Consider the following 23,166-nt stretch of genomic DNA (forward strand, 5'->3'; position numbering starts at 1 on the left):
GGCTGTTTTTTATATTAGTTATTCAATAATCGGCTTCATATATATGTACTATAATCCCCCCCCCCCCCCCCCCCCCCCCTCTCTCTCTCTCTCTCTCTCTCTCTCTCTCTCTCTCTCTCTCTCTCTCTCTCATCTTGCGTCGGCTTATAGGGTTGCTTTTTTAGTTGGTCCTTTGTTTGTTGGCACTGCCTTTTGGTAAAAAGGGAGTGTAAATACTAGGGAATTTCAGCCCGTGTACAATGGAGCACCCTTCGAATTTTTGGAAGGTATATTCTACTTTTCTTCTCTTTAATCTACAGTCTCTCTTCTTCTTCACTCTCTTCTCTCTCTCTCTCTCTCTCTCTCTCTCTCTCTCTCTCTCTCTCTCTCTTCAGTCGGAGTGAAAGGCAGTGCCAACGTTTGTCTCCAGACGCCTTGTTCGTATAATCTTTGGTGCCACGCATGGTAGGTGCTTATCTCTTTCTTTCTTGGAGCCCCTGGAGAGTGAAGACTTTTGGCAATTATGGCAGACTCCATCATGTTGGTAGGGTTCATGTCTTTATGTGCAAAATCCCTCGCAAGAAATCTCCATTCATTTCCCCAAAAGTAGACACTACAAACACTTCTGCAAAGGCACCAAGTCCTAAAACCAGCCCACAAAAGCCTGCCCCAAAAAGATAATTCTCAGTGAAGGAGTACTCGCGTTTACTCGAAGACATACCTAAGTAGTGCGCTCAGCTTTCCCAGGTATTTGAACCATTTGCAAATATTTGTCAAGTATTTTTCAAACCACTTCATATTGTGAGTTGTTTCATTTCTCAAGCATCATATCACATGATATTAACAAAAGAGTGTAATTCAACAAAATAGATGTTTATTGGTTGCATCATTTTCATCTTATCTAGAGATTATTTCCATCTGATCGAGTTATAATATCAATCAGCTCAGCTCATGTATGCTAATCAGCAAACCCATCCTAAAAATTATATCTTGTCATGACTTACATGCTTATTGCCGAAGCCTTGTTCTAATTCAGACCTGCTATTGTATACAGCAAGATGGAAAAGAGGAAACAAACCATCTTGTCACCTAGAGGCACAAGAACAAGCAGGCGTCGCAGACTTGGTATGCAAACACCAACAAAGTTGTTCTCGAGGGAGTCACAATGCAATAATGATACTTCATCAAAGACATCTTCGAAGGCCAGATTAGAAAGTTGCAAGCAAATCAAGCAACCTCCACTAGCTCTCTTGGCCAAGCCTACGTTTCCAAAGCCAAGGATTGCAACAATCAGAACCCCTGCACTAGAAAGTACTCCTCCAGATAAAGCACAAAAACCACCATCGAAGCAGCCTACAAAGCGCACACAACTCACATGGACGGAGGAAGACATGGCAAAATCTCTCAAGGCACGGGATAATGGTCTCTCCCTAAACAAATGTTCCCTTCAATTTGGCATGAGTTGAACAGCCATTTCCAATTGGGAAGAGGGGAGAACTCAAACCAAGAAGAAGGGCCCCCCAACTCAATTGACAACAGAAGAGGAGGATGCATTACTCAAGTGGATATTCTTGAAGTGTGAGTCGGGGCATGGTGTATCCATTTTAGATGTGAAACTCAAAGTGGCAGAAATATGTCAAACCAGGCACACACTATTTTCAAACGGAATTCCAGGTAAAAGCTGGTGGGATAGCTTTCTAAAACGCCATCCAAAATTGGTTTTTCGTGTTTCAGAGGGGCTCGATCAATCAAGAGCAACACGCTTTAGACCAGAGATAGTTAAGTCACTTCATGACAATCTTCAAAAATTGTACAACGAGCATAACTATCCACCAACCAATATTTGGAATGCAGACGAGACAGGTTTTCAAGGGTCTAGGGACAAGGGGATGAAAGTTCTTGCAAGAAAGGGTTTAAAAGCTGTCTACGGAATTACATGCAACTCTAGAGAGTGGATGACTGTGTTATGTTGTGTTAATGCTGCAGGTCAAGCTATTCCATCATTCTACATCTTTAAGGGAAGCAGAGCGACTGGCAACTATATAGAGGATTGTGAAGAAGGGGCTGTAATGGCTATGCAGAAGAAAGCGTGGATGACATGTGAGTTATTTCAAGCATGGCTCAAGCACTTTGAGAAAGCAATTACTGAAAGCATAGGGAAAAGTAGAAGACATCTTCTAGTTTTAGATGGTCATGGGAGTCATGTGTCATTGGAAGTTGTTACCAAAGCTTACGAATCTGGGATAGACATACTTACATTACCTGCACACACATCACATAAACTACAACCTTTGGACGTCTCTATTTTCAAGTCTTTGAAGACTCACTTTCGCAAGGAAAGAGACATATGGCAACAAAGGACATGTTCAAGACATGCAACAAAATCAGTGTTGGCTTCAATAGTGGCAAAGGCCATTTCCTCTTCCTTTACTGAGTCCAACATTAGAGCGGGCTTTCGAGCGACAGGGATTTGGCCTCTAAATCCTTCTGCTGTGGTATTTGAAGGCATGCCTTGCAATCATACCAATTTGACTGATGATCCTAGTTCAGCTATCGAAGAAGACATCTCGCAAGTGCAGTCAACCCCAGTACACGGAAATATTGAGGATGAAGCTATCTTAGCATTGAATGATTTGGCAATTCAATTTGACCAGAACTTATTTGCAACAGATCATGTTACGACACTTGAAGACATGCCTGATCCTAAACGGCATGAAACAACTAATTTAGTGAGTTATACACTACTCTTGGAGGAAGATGAGGAATTGTGTGGAAATCAATCAACAGGTTTTGGAAGCCAGCCAACAGATTTAGGGGGAAATCAACAACCAGATGGACCAGAAAATTCTCACATACATCGCTCTCAGCATTTCAAATCAGCTTCACTGGGGATCAACTATGAATGTCAAGCACGCCAGTTTGCAAGTGAAAACACTCCACCTCCATTGAACACTGAGGAAAGGGTGCGGTCAACAGGTTTTGGAAGCCAGCCAGCAGATTTAGCGGGAAATCAACAACCAGATGGACCAAACAATTCTCACATGCATCGCTCTCAGCATTTCAGATCAGCTTCACTGGGGATCAAGTATGAACGTCAAGCAAGCCATTTTGCAAGTGAAAACACTCCACCTCCATTGAACACTGAGGAAAGGGTGCATTCAACAGGTTTTGGAAGCCAGCCAGCAGATTTAGGGGGAAATCAACAACCAGATGGACCAGACAATTCGCACATACATCGCTCTCAGCATTTCAGATCAACTTCACTGGGGATCAACTATGAACAACACGCAAGGCAGTTTGCAAGTGAAAACACTCCATCTCCATCGCACACTGAGGAAAGGGAACGCGTGATTGAACTTCTACGTATTCCCTCGACTGAAGTTTGCATCAGGCAAGTGAATAGAGAACCATTCGTTGAATTTACAAATAGCTTGATACTTACTTCAACACAATACATCAAGAGCATGAAGGCCAAGAACAAAAAGAAAGAGGAAGTAGCAAAGGCAAAGGAGGAAAAGAGACTAGAAAAAGAGGCAAAGAAGAAACAAGCACTTGCAGAGAAGGAGACATCACGTCAGAGGCGAGAAGACGCTCAACAAGCAAAACAAGCAAGGCGGAATTGGGAAATCCAACAACAACAATTTGAAAATCGCTTGCGTTCAGTATTATGGGAAGGGGGTTCTTTGAGAGGCCTTGTCTACAAGCCACTTCACATGGATCAACCATTCCATGCTACTGTTCGTAGAAGACGGTTGGAAAAGATGCGTCATGCATGCTTGCAACATCATCAATTTTGAGCAAACTCTTTTGAGTCTTGATCTGTTTTCTTATCTATCCTAGCCAGGCTTTCACATTTGGTATTTTGTATTTTGATGTCCTTACCAAATAACAATCGGCTGTACTTCGGAATTTATTTTTCTATCGACACTATTCACTATGTTTAAGCCAACCAGAAGGGCACTTACTTTGTCCCTATTATGAGGAACTTACACTTCTATCTTTGACATATGGCATTGTCGTCTTGTACAAACAAGCAGGAAATTGTGGCTTTGTAGTCCAGACCCCTCTGCAATAGAGCCCGAAAGGTTATTGTGAGCGAGGTCCAACACCTCCATATACCAAGCATTTTGGCATATATCAATGGGCATCTCCCCTGTTAGAGAATTTTGCATTGCCCAAAACCTAAACAGTGGCTTCTCTGGAAAATTACCATCTTTTGCAAATTTGGGCTCGCATGCGAGAATCTTTTCAGTGGTACATTGTTGTTAAGATGATCTCTATCGCTCACTACAAGCATAAATGCATAATGTTAAAGTTAAGACTTCATAGATTATGCTATAAGCATTGTGAAAGACTTCCACCTAGTACTTACATCTCAAAGTAGTTAACAAGAACAAGCTTCAACTTCATTATAGCTGAGTGAGAAATTCTCACCTCCATTCAGCCCTTGCGTCTTTGTCTAATCTGCGTTGTTGTTTTCTCTCTTGGGCATAAAAGACCAGACAACTCCATGCTAAAAGTAGAGGTTAGTTTTAGCATTTTCTATGCATTAAAAGCTCAGTAGTAGCAGATCTTGAGAAAAAAATTAAACTACACAAATAAGCACCTTTCCCTGTGGGCCCTCTCGTGTGTCCCGGGGGGGGGGGGGGGGGGGGGATTCACACTTATAAAAACAAGTGTCAATTATAGCTACAATGGCCTCAATAGGAGCTCCTCTTAAAGTCAAAGGAAGAAAAGGCAACCTTTGTGACACTAATAATGTAACTTCATCCAATCGGTCTTAGGTAGGCCTAAACACTTACGAGGAACAATCCTATTAGAAACCTCTTTTAGATATATCCAATTTCAAAAGAAAACATTAGAATAGAGCCTCACACATAACCATGGCAAGCCGAATTACTTCTGTTTAACATTTAGAAGGTTTGTATAGTACTCAATTTATTACGGATACGCCGAACATGGTCGAGCAAGAAATGAGAGTGTTTAAACATTTTAGATAAGCTGGACCACCACAAAACACATCAAGGTTCAAAAAAAGGTTTTCAGTGATTTGCCTCCATGAGTTGCACACTAGAAGGGTGTCAAGGAGGCAAGGTTGTGAACACATTCTTGAAGGCAACATGTTGCTTTGCATCATCTATGCCATTGATGATAGGAGCCCAAGATACCAACAATGAAGCTCTCTTAGAATTTGAAAGAAAAATCGTTGTACCATGCTCTATAGATATGGCCCCTTCAAAGATGTTCATTAGAAGAAATGCAATATTTGGAGATGACGTAAAGAATGCAGGCAGGTAGGCATTGATGGCCTCAAATGTGCTATACCAACTTGTGATATTTTTTGCAATTTTTGCTTTGTTGTCTGCTTATAAAAGAAGTGTGTAAGGTAAAATGACCCACTCATCTCTCATTCCTGCATAACCAACAAAGAACACGTTGTCGTGCCTCTTTGTAAGTACGAAGTGAAAGATGAGGATATGCTTGCCTTTTCATGGTTTTGCCAAATTGATGATTTAGGCCAGATTCTGCCATGATATCAGGAGATGATTGGAATGTCTGCTTTATGTGGATTTTTGTAGACCAAAAGTACCTCAAAGTGAACCAATTGGGCTGACACGTGAAGATTGAATGAAGTGTTTTTTTTCTACTTAAAAAGGTAGAGCATAAAGTGCGGAGTAAACTGGTCCAGACGGCTCATCAAACAAAGCTACAGACTCCAAGATATTTGAGTTTGAAGGTGCAGTGCAGATCTAAGAGGAACGGGGCAGGTGGAGCCAGGTGGTCGAAGCCTGTTTGGAGTTGTTAGTGTGTAATGCTTGATTTATGGAGCTTGTTGGTCTTTTCAGATAGGCAATCTGAGTCCCAAATGTCAAGTTATTAGCAGGCAAAGTTTTGTCCAGGGCAAGGGTTGTGTCGGGTTGGTTGCATTGGTAGACGTGCCACCTGATGATTTTGGAGCTTTGCTAGGGATTGTATGCATTCTATGTGATGTATGGAGCTAAGAGACACTAATTTCTCGTCAAAAGGACTTACGGACTGCCAATTATGGCTGGTCAAAGATTGGGTGCAGTTGCTCGAGGTTGGTTGTAGATGGAATTTAGCGGTTTTCTGGCCTCAAATGGCAAGTTTGGAAATCTTGGAATGTGGCAAGCGCGAGGGGGTTTCGAGCCAATCATGTGATTTTTTTTGCGAGGCTTTACGGATCGAGGACCGGATCTTGGAGCCACAAATGGCAGGGCCTTGAAATTGAGGGGCAACACAAAAGGGTTATTTTGATGAAATTTGAAGATTTTTGAGGCATGGGGATTGGGGCGCCTAGAGGTCGCCATGTGATGAAGATTGCCCCATAAGAGAAGGAAAAACCTAGCAGTATAGCATATAAGGTCTGGCTCGTGACCCTCATTAGGGTATCAAGAGGGTGAGGGAGCTTCTCTTACTACCTACCTATGGCAGGCCCTTGGGCGGCACTGTTCGCGTGAACGGGGGCAGGTCCTTGTGACCTCTTGGTAGCACGGTGACCGATACAGGAGTTGTAGTGGAAGACTTGGCATGCTGATGACATGGCAGAAGCCCGCCGCCTAGAGGCAATTGGCACTTGAAAATGCCAAATGCTCAGTTTTTGCTTAGCCGAGGATTTTTTATGGCTATGATCTTGTAGGTTACTTGCAGTGCTATGAAGAGGAACTAGAGTTGCATGGGGTAGAAAAAGAGAACCAGATTCTAAAGTTTGAGAAGTTTGTGATTCCACATTTTATTGAGCGCGTCCAGGAGCTTCAGCAACAAAATTTGCATAGCTGGAGCAAGTTTAAAGCTGCTGCCATCCGTGAAGTATGGGATCCAAGCATGTATGAAGATGAAGGGGATTGTGGTAATGTGCCTACTTATGCAGAGGTTTGCAATGAGATTCAGGCTAAGCTTGACATTGCTATCGATGAGTGTTTTCTTGAGGATGGAAGGCTATTACAAGATAAAGATGATGAAGAAGTTGTTCAGGCAGTCTATGCGAAGCTAGGGATTGCAGATTTCATGATGAAGGTTGAAGCTGAAGACTTACACGGTCAAGAAAGGCATGATGATGCATAGGGTTTGTCCACACATGAGGTTTCACAAGAGGTATATGTGCATGAGCATCTACAGGGTTTCGATACACTAGATTTCAAGGGCTCGAATGTACAAGAGAATGTGCTTGAAGATCCGCAACGTGATGATTTAGAGGGGGTGCAGAATCCTTCTTTATCAAGCTTTGGTGTTGCAGAGGTCACAATGTGGCAGATTGATCCTCAATTTGATGGTGCTTATTCAGAGGGGGTGCATGATCAAGTGAAATCTCTTGGTGTTGCCTATGATTGGGCTCATTGTGCTAACCATCTGGATAGGGCGGTGGATGCTATTTTCCATAAGCATGCTAAGCTTTGTGCTACAAAAGTTTAAAAATATTTGGATGAGGAAGAGAATATTCAAGATCAGTCTATAGCAGGTATGGCCAATATTGTGCATACCATATGTGAAAAGCCTAGTTTGTTGCCTGAGATGTGCATGATAGAGAATTCTTATGAAGCGGTGGACCTAGAGCCTATGTGTTTATTGGACAAAGCTTTGAAAGGATTCTCAGTTATGGATGCTAAGGGTACTAAGAAATTTGATTTGGAGCATAAGCAAGTTTACCCAGATGCAGCTGAAGAGGACCTTATGCAATTGCTTGATGAGGTTCTACTAGAATTTTGGTATGTACCAAAAATGGAATCTTTTCTTGATGATTCTCGGGAGCCACATAAAGAGAAGTTTTACTTCTCGAGGGGATGAAGTTGCATTACCAATGCTCCTACCCGCAATTGATGATCCACAATTCGCGGAGAAGGTTGCACAAGGGATATGGCATTATCTAATGATGCCTAATGATTTATGGGATTTGGTGTTACCCTATAATCTAGGGGAATTTATGCTAGCTTTCGATCCAGGCAGGGAGGGTTATATGCATGGTCCAAGCCAATTGATGGATATGCCATTTAATCCGGGTGGAGCTGGATATATTCGTGGTCTGGAGCTATTGACTTCTATGCCATATGATCTAGGTGGTGTTCATTACGGTTTATGGGCCAATTCATACTTATGTTCTACCATAATTATGTTCTACTATTGGGAAATTCTTATATTTTTGTAGATCCTCGAGGAGAGTATATTTTGATGAAGCCACAGGTTGGAAAATTTTTCAAAGCATGCACGCAATGGGGTATTAGTTATGTGTTTATAGGTTTATGCTTCAAAGTTAAATAAAGATTGGCACATACCGAAGGATGTTCAGGTTTAGAGGGGGTGAATGTTGTGCCGATTTGCGGGCACGGAGTGAAAGATGAGGATATGCTTGGCTTTTCATGGTTTTGCTAAACTGATGGTTTAGGCAAGATTCTGCCATGATATCAGGAGATGGTTGGAATGTATGCATTATGTGGATTTTTGTAGACCAAAAGTTCCTCAAAGTGAACCAATTGGGATGACAGGTGAAGATTGAATGAAGGGTTGGTTTTTTGCTTAAAAAGGTAGAGCTTGAAGTGCTGGGTAAACTGGTCTAGACAACTCATTAAACACAGCTACAGAGCCCAAGATATTTGAGTTTGAAGGTGTAGTGCATTGTAGATCTAAGAGGAACGGAGAAGGTGGAGCTAGGTGGTCCAAGCTATTTTGGAGCTCTGGGTGTGTAGTGCTTGATTTATGGAGCTTGCTTGTCTTTTCAAATAGGCAATGTGAGTCCCGGGTGTCAAGTTATTAGCATGCAAAGTTTTGTCGTGGGCCAGGGTTGTGCCGGGTTGGTCACATCAATAGACGTGCCATCTAATGATTTTGGAGCTTTGCCAGGGATTGTATGCATTCTATGCAGTGTATGGAGATAACAAACAGTAACTTCTCGTCAAACGGAGTTACAGACTGCCAGTTATGGCCAATCAAAGATCGGGTACGGTTGATTTAGCGGTTTTGCTCGAGGTTGGTTGCAGATGAAATTTAGCTCGAGGTTTTGCTCGAGGTACGGTTGCAGATGAAAATTTAGCGGTTTTGCGGCCTCAGATGGTAAGTTTGGAAATCTTGGAATGCGGCAAAGCTAGGGGGGTTTTGGAGCCAATCATGTGAATTTTTTTTCCGGGCTTTACGGATCGGGAGCTAGATCTTGGAGCCACAAATGGCAAGGCCTTGAAATTGAGGGGCAACACAAAAGGGTTATTTTGATGAACTTTGAATATTTTTGAGGCATGGGAATTGGGGCGCCCAGAGGGCAGAAATTGCCCCATAAGTGAAGGAAAAACCTGACATTGCAGCGTATAAGGCCTCGCTTGTGACCCTCATTACGGTATCAAGAGGCTGAGGGAGCTTCTTCCACTGCCTGTCTATGGCGGGCTCCTAGGCGGTGCAGTTTGCGCAAGCCGGGGTGGGTCCTTGAGACCTTTTTGGTGGCACGCTGGCCGGTACAAGCGTTGTAGTGGCAGACTTGGCAGGTTGATGACATGGCAGAAGCTCGCCTAGAGGCGGTTCACACATGTCCTATAGGGAGCCAAACTTTTGAGAGCAAAGGGGGAGCCCTTACTAGCGATATCGGTAGTGCTAGGGGGCTGTCCTGCAACAGTTCTATGGTAAGAGAGAGAGAGAGAGAGAGAGAGAGAGAGAGAGAGAGAGAGAGAGAGAGAGAGAGAGAGAGAGAGAGAGAGAGAGAGAGAGAGTCCCAAGGGACAGTTCACTTGTCGATGAAATGGGAAAGTTTTCGATTGGTCATGCCATGAGAAGGGATAATGCCAATTGTATGCAGTAAAAAAGGAAGCTACATTATGCTGAGGTGGATGGTACGAGCAGCTAAAAACCCATTTTTTTCTTTGGCTTGGCCACTCCTATACTATAAAAGAAGAAGCACACACTTTTGGAGGGTTCTTCTTTTTGGCCCAATTTTGAGGGTTATTGGGGGTTTTTATTTTTGGGAACCGACAGCAAAAGGGAACTCTAGAGCTTGAGAGCACTTGGAGAAGACAAGGGAAGGGCAAGAAAAGCATCGAGAGAATGAAATGACTGGATGGCGGTGCAACTTGGGGGATTTTTCTAATTCCAAGGGTTGCAATTCGAAGGGCATACAGAAGCGGATGTATGCAACGGAATTATAAAAGAGCAATCAAAAATCTTACGATGTATCTATTGTCAGTTATCAGCATCTCTTGAGTCTTGAATCTTTGTTTCTTATAGTCATATCAATTACTAGCGTTCTTATTTGCAGTGTTCTCTCTCTTAAACTCTCTTTAATCACCAGTAATAAGTGTATTAAGCCATTAATTAAGTCTATTTGCACTCTTTTATCTGATTATGAGCGTGTGCTAAGCTCCTATCTACAGCCAGAAGCCCGGTGATTTCACGGTCAACCCTGGAGAACCGTGCACTCCGACAACATCTCTCAGTGTTGTTGCATGTCCATAATCGAGCCATGTTCTTAACAAAATGTCATTCGAGTCATTGAGAAATCACTGAGTGAACTCTGAGAAAACTTGTAGGAACAATGGTTTGTAGAAACTTTTGATCATCTCACAAGGGGCTTTTGTCACAGCATCTTTGAAAATCGCCTCCACTTCTTTGCATTGGAAGAATAGAATTGTCTTTGTGGAGAACTCTTTGAAGGTGTGTAACTCATTTAAGTGCTCGTCAAGCCTCACAACAAGATCCAAAGAGAGCAGCAGACCCATGCAAGAGAATGTATTTCGTACGGCCCTCTCCTCTCATTTGACCATGGTGCCGCTACTAGATACTGCATGCACACATCTACACATATCTTGAACAAGAGGTGGTCTGCACATTGCATGATTTTGGTTGCACCTAATACTTGATAAGCACCTCTGGGTGGTCCAAATCCACCAAGAACTTGAAGCAAGCCATGCAATCTTTTGGAGAGCAATTTGGGATGCATTGCATCTTCAATTCACATATCTTTTCAGGGCCTATCGGCTGCCATGGCTCCCTCAAGCTCTCTTGACAGGAAGAAATTTGTGAGAGACGGTAAAAGTAGAATACACCACAATAGACCCCAGCTGGTCTTCCCAATTGCCAAGGGCAGGTATTAACAACTTGACATTGCAATCTTTTTGAGGCTCTTGCAAACCAACTATCTTCGCCATTGAGCTCTCGATAAAACTCAGCCAATTTCAGGTGGGCTTGAATCAATAGGCCTTCGTTCGCTCGCTCGCTCGCTCTCGGGATGAGATTGCTCACATGTAGGGCCATGTCTCTACTAACACCAAAATTCCAGTAGGGCTCCACATTCAGGACCATGCCACTATAAGGCCGGTTACACACTGCTTGCCCAAAGTCGAGCGTGTTGGTACACACTCCATGCATAATAAGTTGAGCGCCATGCGGATGGACAACAAAACACCCTTGCCTATTGGTTGCATCTACCTTTTGCTATTGTTGCGATGTGAGTTCCATCCTAGCCCAACCTTGGGCAGGGGAGTTTCGTTGTCCATCTGCTTGGGCGCTCAACTTTTTGCGCATCGAGTTCGTATCAGCACGCCCGACTTTTGGCAGGAAATGTGTAACTAATCTTATGGAGGCATGGCCCTGGATGTGGAGCCCTACTAGAATTTTGGTGTCAGTTGAGGCATGGCTCTGCATTTGAGCAGTCTACCCAAGAGCGAGTGAGCGAGCGAGTTGAGGCCTGCCGATTCAAGCCTACCTAAAATTGGCTCAGATGGTCATCTGACAACGTGTTGAGCCCCAAAATACCTTTTTGGACAACAAATGAGGGGAAGTCCCGTCCGCTTGGTGATGCTTTGTGTGCCCGAGAGCACAGTGGCAAAGATAGTCTTGCAAGAGCCTCAGAAGGATTACAATGTACCTTGGCGATTGGAAAGTCCAGATGAGGTCTATTGTGGTGTACGCTACCTTTTCTTGTCTCTCAAGAATTCTTTTCTTTCAAGCAAGATTAAGGGAGCCATGGAAGCAGATAGACCCCAAAAAGTTATGTGAATTGAAGCTACAATGCAACCCAAATTGTTGTTTATATGGCTTGCTTCAAGTTCTTGGTGGATTCGGACCACCCTGAGGTGCAAATCAAGTCAATATTAGATGCAACCAAAATCATGCAATGTGCAGACCATCTCTTGTTCAAGATGTATGTGGATATGTGCATGTGGTAGTACCTGGCAGCGGTGCCATGGTCGGATGAGGAGGAGAGGGTCATATGAAATGCAATCTCTAGCATGGGCATGCCGCTCTCTTTGGATCTTGTTGTGAGGCTTGACAAGCACTTAGATGAGTTATACATCTTTAAAGAGTTCTTCACAAAGCTAACTCTATCCTTTCAATGCAAAGCAGTGGAGGCAATTGTCAAAGATGTTGTGACAAAATCCCCTTGTGAGATGATCAAAAGTTTCTACAAACCATTGTTTCTATAAGTCTTGTTAGATTTCACTCAATGATTTCTCAATGACTTGAATGACAATTTGTTAAGGACTGGGCTCGATTATGGTCATACAACAACACTGAGAGACATGTTCTTGTTTGGTTATGCAAGAATGAGTGATAAGTGGGTCTTTTTCACTTACACACTTCTTTGTATGTAGTTAACAAAGCGGTCTAGCACATTCGAGGCCATCAATGCCTACCTGCCTACATTCTTTACGGAATCTTTAGATATTGCATCTCTTCTAATTAACATCTTTGAAGGGGCCATATCTATAGAGCATGGTACGATGATTTTTCTTTCAAATTCTTGTCATTGACGGCATAGATGATGCAAAGCTACATGCTGCCTTCAAAAATGTGTTCACAACCTTTCCTCCTCGACATCCTTGTAGTGTGCAACTTGTGAAGGTCAATCACAAAAAACCCTTTTTTGAACCTTGTTGTGCCATTGGTGGTGGTCCAACTTATCTAAAATGTTTAAGCACTCTCATTTCTTGCTTGACCGTGTTCGAGTGAGTCCATAAAATATTGAGTAAAATGAACCACATGTACCGTGTGCTTCTATAATATGGAAATGCCTCCAACAATCACAAAATGTCACTCTACTTTACAAAAACCACAATAGAACTCCTTAAATACATTTGTATCTTTCGACCACACATATTTAACATTCTTCTTTTTGTTTCCTCAACCCATCCTAGTCATGTACTCATTCATAAGGGTTTACTCTTTGAGATTACTATACCATCTACATTCAAGGTCTACTTTGAAAATCTCCTCTCTCTCGATTTGTAATTAAATAAAATGTATTCTTTCCTATTCAAATTTGTAAATTTTATTCACAAATATATTTTTGTAAGCTTCAAGCATCTAAAATTTCCTTGCGGTGAACTCTCATGAATAGGCATATTCTTCGTAAAGGACATGTTTTTTCTCTTTTTTCAAATAGTCAACATGTTTGTACGTTTGTCATAGAAATGAACATTTTCCAACACAGGCAATGTGCAGGCCTTGTTAAGAGAAAGCTGCAAAGTTTTCAGGAGTCATCTCAGAGATTTCACCATTCTCCATGTGTGCATCCTTCCACCGATAAACCTCAAGGGGGATCCTAAATGATGTCTTTGCAACATCTTGTAGTTTAATCTTGACATTATGATAACCAAATCTCAAGTAAATCTTTGAAAAATACTTTGACCCAAAGAGATGATCAAGCAACTCATCGATATGTGGAATTGGGTATTTATTCTTAATCGTTATCTGATTAAGACCTCTGTAATCTATGCACATCCGCATAGATTCGTCCTTCTTCTTTACTAGAAGAATCGGTGATATCCACGGATTAGAACTAGGCTAAATTAAGACTTTGTTCAAGTATTCCGTTAACACCTCTTGTGCTTCGGAGTGGCTTAATCTATAAGTGGGCTTGCTTATAGGTTTTGACCCTGGCACAACATCGATGCCATGGTCCAATTTTCGAGATGGTAGCAAACCATCTAGCAAACCACCGAGAAATACATCTTAAAACTCATCTAATGAATTCATTAAAGCATCTATGTACTATTTTCTAAGGGTTTCGTTTACCTTGGATTTTTTTGTTTTAGAGTCCATGCGTGCCAAAGAAACAGGGTCCTTAAGGAGTGGGTCTCGACCACGACAGGTTTTCCCGTGGGTTTGTCTGTGCAAACATTACTCACACTTTCAACTACAAAACACTTTCATTACTTTTATCTAAAACAATAGAATTTAAGAGAAAGTAACAAGCAAATACCTCTGCTATCTGACCTATGCGGGCTACTTTGTGTAGCTCCATGGAAGAGATGAGAGGGGTAGAGGGGACATTACGATCACTTTGCATGGTAGTGACCCTGCCACCATGCTCAAACTATAGCATGTTGTGCAAGTAGCTCCTCACTAACTAGGGCCCAAGCTGTACATCCACTCCCTACTTAGATACACGTCTACTCTAGATAAATGCATGACCTGAAAGTCAAGCAAAACCTCATAGTCCTGCATGGCTAATGAAACCCCTAAGACAATGGTATTCCATACCATTTTATCATAACCACTGGCCAAGACAACCCTGGTGTACTCATGATTACTCACAATCTCGATCAACCTTTTCTTATGGCTAGCTCCATCATCGAGGAAAACAGTGACTCTACAACCATCTATGGTGCCATACATGTGCAACATGTCATATAGACTGCCACATAGCTGGTGTCACCGAACAAGCATGGCGCTCGTCAAAATGGTACACCATAACTTCCTTGAACTCTCCAAAATTGAGAGGAAGCATCTGCATTATGTGAAATTTCCTAGAGGATTTATCATCTCTCTTAGGCTCACTACCACTAGTGCTCGTCTTGAGCTTTGGGCATTCGGCTTTGTTGTGCCCCACTTCATTGTAGTTAAAGCAACGAATTTCTTTTTATGCTTTAATATTGTTCTCTTTCTTTTTCATTTTGGACTCTTTTTTCTTTTTAAGTGGTCGTAGTTTTTTATTCCAGCGACCACCATGACCACCTTGGTCAATCCTCTTCCCCTACTTGTCACTCTGAAACCCTTTTCTCTTAAACTTTGACCCTTTTTGTCCATTTCCCTAGCTTTCCCTGCCTCATCTCACACCCCACAATGCTTGATGTCATCGTATTCACCTCAGACAAATCCTTTGGTTGAAGGGGCTCAACATACTCAAGATATTGATTTTGTGAGGCCTCTTTTAAAGCCTTGCAAAGTCTAGAATGCATCGATTCCCTTTATCTTCAACACAATCTCCCTATAGTTAGAGATATATTGAGTCATGGACTTATGCTCCATAGATCATTTATCTCATAATTCCCAATTTATCTCTTCCTCATTGCTTGGCAAGGACTCTTTTAACATTTTGGATTTTTCCCAAGTGGTAGGACAAGTAGCCACATTCATCCACCTCTTGTATAACTTGCTAGACAATAGGAAGCTAGCCTCTACATGTTGCGCATGGCCTCGAGCACATGGCTAGGCTACTTCCACAGCTCATGGATATCAAATCACTTTGTGCAGAACATGCTCATAGAATCCTTGTTCTGCTACCTAAGTCAATCGACAATGACACAAATGGCATCATGATTGCAATTGGTATGAGGAAATCCAACTAAAAAATCCATAGAAATTCTAGTCCATTTCTCACCGAGAATTTGCAGAGGATGTAAGAGCCCAACATGCTTTTGATGGCCAGCTATGTTAAGTTGACATCGCACGCATTCCCGCACCTACTTCAGAAACAAAATCTTTCATGTGCAGCCTATAAAAATCATGGCGTACTAGGACAAAAGTGCAATGTATGCCAAGATGTCCGGTGCTTGGAGCATCATGACAGTCAAACAAATTCTTCTTGTGGATATCCTCATATATAGGCACACACTTTGCCTTGCTTAAAAAGTAATCCACCACAAATGAAATACTTTTCTTACCTTTCCCTCCGTAGCCAACCACCATTGCTTTCCGAGCTACGCATTTCGAGTGCATTCCTCTTGTACTTATCACCATATCTCACCAAAGTGAGGGTCTCTTTGGCAATGCCATTTGAGAGAAAGATAGAACTCAATCGAGATGTCTGTGAACAGAAGAACATTCACCTTTGAGATCGTACAGTAAGGGCATCCGCCACTACATTGTAGCGCCCTTACACTAGCATATTGCAAAGTCGAATGCCTGCATGAGTTGGGCCCACCTAGCCTTGTAGCCTCAAAGGTCAGGCTGATCACAGAGATATTTCAATCATTGATGGTTAGTCCATGCCACAAAGAAGGCACCATAGAGGTATTGATGCCAAATTTTTGAAGCATGGATGATTGTCAATAATTCCTTCTCCTATGTGGAATAACGGGTTTCCATGTTTGTGAGCTTGCGACTTTCAAATGCTACAGGTCGGACATTTTGGTGGAGAGTAGCACCCATGACAGAAGCATTGGCATCTATCTCCACCACAAAGGGTTTGTTCGGATCCACCATCTACAACATCGATACAAATGTAACTACGTGCTTCAATGTTTGAAAACATTGATCGAGCTCATCGGTCCATGTGATAGATAGACTCACACTATGAGGCTTGTTATTAACTCCCTTTAGCAAACATGTAAAGGGTTTAGCAATCTTGGCAATCTTTGATGAATTTTGTAATAGAGTTGGACACTCCAAGCCAAAGATCTACTACAATACACACGACAAACTGCAAATAATTTGAGGAGAGAGAGAGAGAGAGAGAGAGTCGACACGGCACGGCTTTCGCGTCCAAATGCACTTGCCCCAAAGACTCGCACCCCTCCTTGATATTTCTTTATTTTTATGTTGCACAAAGTACAATGTCTAAGGTCCTCTGTTGTGATGCTCCCGAGATAATCTGGCACGAGAAGAGGTGTTTGCACACTTATAAAGGCCCGTGGCCTAGTTAAAAGCGGTTAGATAAAAAGCACTAATGTCTAAAAGCTCCCATCTCAAAAGCATACATCCTCTTGACTCTCTCATAAAATGTGGAGGTTACCTATAACCATGTCAACAGTTAGCGCAATTTGCATGGGCTGTCGTACACCGTTGCCATGATCCGCTTTTTACGCTAATGAGTCTTGATGCTTTTATTTTTAAGGTGTTAGGCCCCACGGTTGGGTCCCATAAGTTGGGAGCGTTAGGTTTTTTAACCCTAACCCTCTATGCGCCACTCAGCTAGGTTATTTAAGTTGCTTGAAAAATACGGGGCAACTTAGAAAGATTTCACTTGCAACTTGCCATATGGTATGTAAAATGGAACATGATAGGGCCACTCATACCTTTTCAGGAACAATGGGGATGTCCCAAGATGACATGGCTGAGATACAAGAACTCGGTGTGGAAAAATAGATTGCATCGTATACAACTTCTCGCGTCGTAAAATACAAAAGACAAGACAGAAGTGTTGCAAAAGCTTGAGTGTTCGTCTATAAATAAGTATGTCATCAAGGAACACGACAACCCACTTTTTCATATGTGGACGTAAGAGATCATTCATCATATGTGGAAAAGTTGTAGAGGTGTTGGTCAATCCAGAAGGCAAGATCAAGAAGTGGCAATGTCCACACCATGTACGAAATGCGGTTTTTGGGACATCACACGAGTGTATCCATATTAGATGGTAGTCAGACCAAAGATCAATCGTGGTGAAATATCTTGCATCCGAGAGTCGATCCATGAGGTCATCCACCCAAGGCAACGAATATTGTCTTGCAAGATAAGCTTAGACTGCCCAGTGCCTAGCTATCTTGTCGTCCTCTTTTGAGCGAACCCATAAGGTTGCCGAGGATTGATATAGTTGACAGGCAAAAGCATTATTGTAGGAGCAAGAACCAATTCCACAAAACGGAGGAAACCCGCTAATGGTAACATGCCAAGTACGATAGTCACAGAGGAAAGAAATTCCTCGACTACAGAATAGTGCTACAATTGGGGTGTGAGCAGAGCATAACCTTAGTACATCAAGCTAAGTCTCAATGGTCTACCAAACGGACCACCTAAGGGGGGTCGACATAACACATGAGAAAAAATCAAATGGTGACAGAGCCACTATCAAGTAAAACCGTTACGGATTAGCTATGTGCATCAAACATCTATACTAATAGATAAAAGGGGAGGGGATCCCCCCCCCCCCCCCCCCCCCCCCACGTGTCGTGAGCAGCTTCAACCGGCCAGCTTCGGAGGTGTGCGCACTGCAACCGGGCCGTTGAGAGAGAGAGAGAGAGAGAGAGAGAGAGAGAGAGAGAGAGAGAGAATGGGCACGCCGCTTCTCTCCGACTGTTCGCCTTTGTTGGGCTCAGTCAGAAGCAGCCATAAAGTCAGCCTTTGTTGGGCTCAGTCAGGCGCAGGGTTTGCTTCAGGTGATCACAGGCGGCCATGCATGTCGCATGAGAGAGAGAGAGAGAGATGAATCATGAAATGTTATATTAACGTCGTCGAATGATGTGTGTGTGTGTGTGTGTGTGTGTGTGTGTGTGTGAGAGAGAGAGAGAGAGAGAGAGAGAGAGAGAGAGATGAAATGTTGTGTTAACGTCTTCAAAAGGCCAAACGACCTATGAGATTGAAAAAAAGCCCAAATGACCTATGAGATCAATTTAAAAAAAAGTGATAGCAAGGTCAAACACCCCCCCCCCCCCCCCCTTTTTTTCTTCTCTCTCTCTCTCTCTCTCTCTCTCTCTCTCTCTCTCACAGCTCGCTCTTGGGATAGTTTCCTACGACGTGAAAACTCTCTTCTCCTTCTTCTTTTTCTTCTCCCTGTGTGTGTGTGTGTGTGTGTGTGTGTGTGTGTGTGTGTGTGTGTGTGTGTGTAAATAGTAGGGCTGCATTGATTGGATCAAGATAGCTCCCCCACGTCGTCAAATGTTGTGTGTGTGTGTGTGTGTGTGTGTGTGTGTGTGTGTGTGTGTGAGAGAGAGAGAGAGAGAGAGAGAGAGAGATAAAAAGGGGGGTGTTTCCGACTGCCAGGTGGCGCTACCTCCTTTATTCGGCCAATCCTGATGGTGTGCACTGCAGCCGCGCGATCAGCGAGAGGACCGCACGCAGAGTTGGAGAGAGAGAGAGAGAGAGAGAGAGAGAGAGAGAGAGAGAGACGGCCTTCGCGCTACGTACGGTCCCCCCTTGACCTCCACTTATGCACGGTCCCCCATTCATGCGGCCTCTGTTCCCTGCTGTGCGCTCCTTGCCGCACTGTCAAAGCAAGGGACTTGCCTAACACTGTGTGTGAGCCACAAACGGCTCCAAGCACACAACTAGCTTAACTAGTAAGCTCAAAAGAGGGCAATGGTGTGTCACTCACCGCTCTATGCTCCTGCCGTGGAGGATTTCTCGCCGCGAAGAAGGAGACGCCGCTACGTCACGCCCAACCGTTTCACCGCTATCGTGCCGCCGCAATGCTCTATCGCACTCTCTCTCTCTCTCTCTCTCTCTCTCTCTCTCACACACACACACACACACACACACACACACAAGGAGGTGAAGAAGAAGAAGATGGAGATGGAGATGGAGCAAGAGGTCTCTTCTATTGCACAAATGAGAGAGTGAGTGAATTTTAGGTTTAGTTGGCTTTTATATGAGCTCACCCCATTCACACATGGGCGCCCATGCTTAGCCAACTAATCCCTTGAATGTCCCTGTTAGAGTGCGCCTCTCATCGACGATCACTCTTACCCTTTTCCTATTGGACCGACAAGCCCGGTACCTGACTCTACCAAATAAATAATACAATGTCCATCATAGGTTACAACGTCCGTCTCGTAGGTGATAGGGTGTCCGTGATCCGTGAGGGTTAACATGCCCCCCTTCCTGATGTAGATTCCGTCCTCGGAAGCTATTGAGTTGAAGCTCGTTGGTCGAGGTGGAAGAGCATTTGAGATGAATGTCCTTAGCCTTCTTCAGTCACTGCAAAATCAAACAACATTGCACAGTAATTGCATTCTCATAAGCGATTAAAAAGCATATGCAATTTTAAGCAGACAATTGATTGGTAACAGAATTTTAAATAATTTGTCAGCAATAAGCATTAAATTGCAATGTAATCAAATGCATAAACAGATGTGAAGGTAAAAAATTAAACAAGTCTGGGGTCGCTAATTTAACGGTCAAAAGGCACTAGAGATCGACTATTAATACCATGGGTAAGCTTCTTAATTTTCTCTGGTTAATTAAGTTGTTTAATCGCGAGAACCAAGTATTTCATGTTCGAGGGCTGACTAGAGGCTATACCTAGAGGACCTTGTAGTTAAGCTACGATAAAAGGAATTTCTCATGAAATCATCGCCTGACTGATTACCTTTGCTTTGACCCCCCAAAGTATTTTCACAGTAATTCAATTTTGATGTGTGTGCTTATTTTGTATGCCTTGGGTTTTTTGCTTTTCAAGGAAAAGCGCCCACACTGGGAACCTCTAGGGCTCTAGTTCCATAGGCGATACATGTGAGTGGAGTACCAATTTAAGCAGGGATTTCTCTTCCAGCTTAAAATTTTACATTGTGGCACTTTGATATTTTTTTGTGTTGTTTGTTTTCATCATTTTAATTTTGTAGCTTTGGGGGGTCATATAACTCTGATACACCTCCCCAGGCTCAGCACACTAGTAAACTCCCTTTATAATATTTAAGCTAAAGGTCAATAGGGTCAAGCCCACTAGAAAGCCCTAGTACATTTCACACAATGCTGCCTAAATCGGATTAAGAACCTAAGTAACCATTGCTTATTAGGAAGGCATTCCCCATGGTATTAAGAGAAGATTTCCAACACCTAGCTTGGTCAAACTAGCTTAGTCGGACTGCTTGATTTTTAAACCTAGACAAGTGATTATGACAAAAAATTACATTGAATTAAATGTTTGATACTAAGAAAATGCGGTGAACATTAGGCTACCAATCACAATTAAAGCAAACAAACATGGATGCAAAATAGATAGGGGCAATGCTAATGGACAAAAAACACCTGTTTGTGTTGATGGTCGCGCTTGATCTGAAGTGAAGGTTCCATGAAGGTCCAAATCCTATCAATAGCAACACGCTACTGTACACACTAGGAGACAAAAGGAATACCTCCAAGAGGCACATTAGTGGAAAAAGGTACCAACACTTATTGAACACAACAAAAAACATAAGGAACCCTAACCTATTATTTGCACTCCCCCTAAAGAGTCAAGGGAATAGGATATTGTAGAGGTTGGGGGGAAACCCTAAGGCTAAAACCCTATCCTCGTCGTCGAGATAAACAAAGTCATCATCCATGAGACCATATGTGCCATCCGTGTAGTCCTGTAAATTTTCTTATTCATCATAGGTGCCCATGTTTACTAAGAAGGTCACTAGACACTGTGAGCGGGATGAAAACACACACAACGCCTCTATAATGACCTGACACACACTCTTGGGAGGATAGACACACACACTATGGGGCACCACTCGGCGTAGACAACACACCTGGCCGAGACAGGGAACACACCTCTGGAGTGAGAGGAGAGAGACTATCCACTTGCCCACTCCACACAGACACACACACACACACACACACCCAAAAAACTCAGCTCAAAAGAGGAGAATTTTTTATTTTTAGATACAAATGAGCTTGGGCCAACACCAATGGGGCAAACAGCTCACACAATATGGGTAAAAGATACCAGATACAATCACAAACTAGAGCAGAAACTTCGCTCATAAGAGAAACTTACACAGAAAAACAACAGGAAAAGAGTGAGGAATTTGGCAAAATGGACAGCGCCATCGCGTCCGGAACGGCCCAAAACCCCAGTCTACAATGTCAAAGTGCTCAAATCCGACCTCGGATGAGCAGTTTACGGCCAAAATAGGCTCCAAAATGGGCAAAAACACAGTTGCGGCTGTTCCTCCTCTCTTCTCCACGTTTTTTCTGGTCTTCTCTCTGTTTTTTCAGTTCCCACACTTAGCTTTATTACTTGGGCACCCTTGGCCTTTTAGATGACCTCAAACGGACCCCGAACAGGCCAAAAATTGACCTCGCAGTGCATAGTTGTCACCTTTTTGCATCATTCGCACACCTGGCACTCAGCTTTTTTCCAATAATGCATCTCGCCACCACGTAAAGTGGCCCCAAAAAGTGGTCCTAATGATGACCTTTCTGCATAACTCTCACCAGAAAACACCCACGTTGTGTCCGTCCTCATCCGCGTGCAAATATTGACCTCGTTCGCCCTCCTGACGCCACTAGATGCCATCTGACGCACCTGCTGACCTCACGTCGTCGGCCCGCGGAGAGCTTCCTTGAGAAGTTTTACGCGCTACCAACTCCTCCTTATTGTAGAAAAAACACACTAGTATTGGTAATAGTGAAAAACGATGCAGTAGATACACCCTGTCCTACCTGTACACATGCGGGCCCCACGTAACCACCTGGCTAAGGAAAATGGGCAATCCTTTATTTGATGCACCATGCATGTGTATGTACATATGCGCAATCCCTTACTCCAAAAAACTCCTGACATAATTTGCCCATCCCCTAGCCTGCTAGATCATTCATGATCAGCAGCAGCAAGAGAGATATGAGACTCGCCGCATCACAGGTCTTCTCATCCCTCACCAACACTCCTTGATGCACAGACAGCTCATCTTGCTCCACCATCATCAATCTAGCATGATACAATTTAAGAAGCAACCCATTTACCCTTGACTTATGTAGAACACCATCCAGGTTAGCCAGCTGATATGTGCCATTTGGAAAACACTCCACTACCTTGAAAGGGCCTTCCCACTTAATTTGAAACTTCTTTTGGAAGGTGTTGTCCAGCTTACTATTGTAGCGCAAAACCAGTCATGTTTCTTGATACCCTTACTTTTAACCTTTTCATTTATCTTTGCCAAAGCCTTATCCTGCATCTGCCCATAATGCTCCAATGCGCTCATCCTATCCAACTGGACCTCTTGTAACTGCAAGAGCCTCTCTTTGAATGCATCACTAGGCGACCCAAGCAACTTCTCTAACATCTTGACCGCAGGCAACTCTACCTCCACAGGCAATAGTGCTTCCTTTCCATACACCAAATGAAATGGAGTAAACCCTGTACCTGTCTTCACCGAAGTACGGTAAGCCCATAATGCTCCAATGCGCTCATCCTATCCAACTGGACCTCTCTTTGAATGCATCACTAGGCGACCCAAGCAACTTCTCTAACATCTTGACCGCAGGCAACTCTACCTCCACAGGCAATAGTGCTTCCTTTCCATGCACCAAATGAAATGGAGTAAACCC

The 23,166-nt window shown here is 43.2% G+C and overlaps 3 pseudogenes; 2 read left to right on the forward strand and 1 right to left on the reverse strand.

The window, feature by feature from the left end:
• Positions 1-1,037: 1,037 nt before the first annotated feature.
• LOC147425660 (uncharacterized) lies at positions 1,038-3,171 on the forward strand (annotated as a pseudogene).
• Positions 3,172-4,875: 1,704 nt separating this feature from the next.
• On the reverse strand, positions 4,876-11,117 carry LOC147425661 (uncharacterized; annotated as a pseudogene).
• Positions 11,118-11,739: 622 nt separating this feature from the next.
• Positions 11,740-22,962, forward strand: LOC147425662 (uncharacterized; annotated as a pseudogene).
• Positions 22,963-23,166: the final 204 nt, after the last annotated feature.

Source organism: Adiantum capillus-veneris, chromosome 25, assembly GCF_014529385.1.
Source record: "Adiantum capillus-veneris isolate H3 chromosome 25, ASM1452938v2, whole genome shotgun sequence".
In the NCBI taxonomy this organism is placed as follows: domain Eukaryota; kingdom Viridiplantae; phylum Streptophyta; class Polypodiopsida; order Polypodiales; family Pteridaceae; genus Adiantum; species Adiantum capillus-veneris.